General features: G+C 34.1%; 1 protein-coding gene across 3 annotated transcripts in view; it reads right to left on the bottom strand.

The window, feature by feature from the left end:
• LOC106868452 (protein transport protein Sec31A) overlaps positions 1-1,637 on the bottom strand; it is a 58,759-nt gene extending 57,122 nt beyond the window's left edge. For all 3 annotated transcript variants that reach the window (XM_052968152.1, XM_052968154.1, XM_052968153.1), the window contains exon 1: positions 1,473-1,637. The gene's annotated coding sequence lies outside the window, so the exon portion shown is untranslated. The remainder of the gene's footprint in view (positions 1-1,472) is intronic.
• Positions 1,638-2,822: the final 1,185 nt, after the last annotated feature.

The raw sequence follows: 2,822 nt of genomic DNA, 5'->3' as shown, positions 1-2,822 counted from the left end.
GGGGGGATGGGTGGGGGAGTTAGCCTATGAATTTCAGATTATAATTAGGAAAGGTGATGGTGTGAATTATTAGCTAACACGAAATAAGCGAATTCAAAGACCCAATCTTCGGCGAGGCGACAACACTGTGACTACTACTAATAATTATTATAATTTAGGCACAAGGCCAGCAATTTCGAGGGGGAATAGAAGTCGATTACATCGACACCTGGTACTTATTCAATCGATCCCGAAAGGGCGAAAGATAAAGTCGACCTCGGTGGCATTTGAACTCTGAACGTAAAGAGCTAAAACGACCACTACTACTTACAGTAATAATAATCGTGATCATATGCCACGAAAGCAACAGGTAATGGGGCATTACAAGAATAGTAACAACAAGAATAATAATTAATAGGGTATGCTAAGTAATGAGATAGAGTAGGTGGTGTCCAATGCATTACTAATTGAATCTGTCCGTACCGAAGAGAATCTTTTATAACCTTTACAGGCGTTGATGATTGAATATGATATAAAAACTGACAGAAAACTGAAGTGTAGTATTTGGAATTAAATTGGTTTACAAACTGAAATCTCAAGCGTTAATTCGATACAGCTGATGTAACTTGTGACTATATCTGCAATATCGTAGAATGTCATGATGAATACGAACTAGATCCAAAAATATGAAAGGTCTGCATAATGATATGTATACAGAATTAAGTTCTTAGACACCATTCATACAGTAAAACTCAAATTAAATTTTAACAAACTGATCGGAAAGGAATTATGGTGGTGGGGGGGGGAGATCTTTTCCCTAACTTGTTTCGAAAGGAAATACCAAAAGTTCTTCAGATTTTTTTTTTAAGAGTTCAAATCTAAAAGGACAATATTAGAAGAAGCCATTAAAAATAATTCCAGAAAAATGAATAAAATACTAATTAGATAACAGGGGAAAGGTGATAAAGATCTCTCCACTGACATTTTCGAAGAAATATATATATATATATATATATATTATATTATATTATATTATATTATATTATATTATAAAGTATTCAAGTTCGGCTCTCTGTTTTTTAAATGCAATGTTTTCAGATTAATTTATATCGGAACCTGTTACAAACGAAGATGAAAGAATCACGATTTATCAGATAAATACTTATTAAATTAAAATAATAATCTGAAATTGCCGAGTTGTTTATTCAAAACACCCACGCCCATTATAATAATTTTTAATCTATATAAACTGATTTCTTCCTCAAACTTGAAAGTACAAGTAAGAATTTCATAATAAATTTCACAGAGAGTATATATGTAATATAGTAAAGATGCAGGGGTGTATAATAAAAGCAATCATTGACGAAAGGATGAAATAAACATCAGTGGATTAAGTGATCTTAACGGCCATATTGATAGCTCTACTTTTGACAAGCCGGTTAGTTTTTGTTTTCTTTGGCATAAAATTATTCTTACAGAAGACAAATACTTACAGTTGTGTTCAACTTATGAACTGTAAAACTTGATCCTATATTAAATAAGTATAAAAACTGAAATAAGTCCAATGACAAAGGAAGCCAACGTGTAAGTGATAAAATACTGCAATGACGGAAATATAGAACACGTCGTCAATAACCAACGTGGCAACTAAAGTTTAACAAAGCTGGAGAGTTACATGTTAGAAGGGAGACAACTTACATAATTAATTAAGAAAAGCACTCCACAGCGTTTATTTTATTCAATTTATAAAATGAGTTATAATATTGACATAGGAGGTGTTTTTTTAGGAAACATTTTAGCCTAGCTGCAAAATGTAGATACTGTGGTTAAACTATTTATTCGTTTTCCAGTGGCCAAAAAAAAAAAAAAATGTAGTGATCCAATTAGCTTTAGCGCTTTTACTGTTTCATCAGAAGTCGGTTGTTCATTTTCCTTACATAAGTATTTAATCGACATCTAATACTAATACTACTACAAAGAGACTTACCTCCACGCGTTCATTCGGCCTGTTAGAGTTAGCAGCCAAATTAACCCAAATTACACTCTAATATCTTTAAAAAAACATACATTTGGTAACGTAGTTTTAGATACTTTAAAAAAAACGGGTAATCAACTGCTGGAACGCCTTTGATCATAGGCTTGCACAATCACGGGTGACCTAGGGCTAAACAACAATAACTACTATTGACAGAATCTCAACGTGTTCACTCGACCTACTAGAAATGTCAGTCTATCTTCCTCAAATCACAGCATATTGTCTTAAAAGGAAAGGACTCATTGGATAAGATATTTCGAGACATTACACTAAAGATAAGATGGTCATGGCTGGAATGACTTTGATTGTTGATCTGTTCGATCGGAGTTTATGGGGCTAAACAACAGCTCTATGTAATCGTTCAACATTCTAGGACTAACTAAATCTCCTTCGAATCACATTATGAATGAATGGATTTTTGCCGGAATATCCGATCATGAGTTTTCCGTTGTTCGGTCAGCTGAAACTATCTACTCGTTGAACTACCGTATATGTGGCTGGATATTCCACAGATAGAGCTTACCTTTAACGTTATACACATGCCAAGTCAGCGTGACACAGAGATGGACAAAACCGAACCTTAGCTTTACATGCACTATCCACTCGTCTCCCCAATTTTACGTCTGCTCGAGGTTGTAGTGAAAGGCACTTTCTCAAGATGTCACACAACGTAAACGAATCTGGGACCTTTTGATTGAAAAAGCGAACTTTGTAACCGTTTGGTCAAATCATATTGGATCGTGTTTTGGTGAAATTGTGCTTAAAATCACATTTGATCACATATCTACTCAATAAGGTTTACGGCTGC

This window comes from Octopus bimaculoides, chromosome 5, assembly GCF_001194135.2.
Source record: "Octopus bimaculoides isolate UCB-OBI-ISO-001 chromosome 5, ASM119413v2, whole genome shotgun sequence".
Lineage (NCBI taxonomy): Eukaryota > Metazoa > Mollusca > Cephalopoda > Octopoda > Octopodidae > Octopus > Octopus bimaculoides.
Note: the sequence above shows the minus strand (reverse complement) of the source record. Positions and strands in the feature narration are given on the sequence as shown.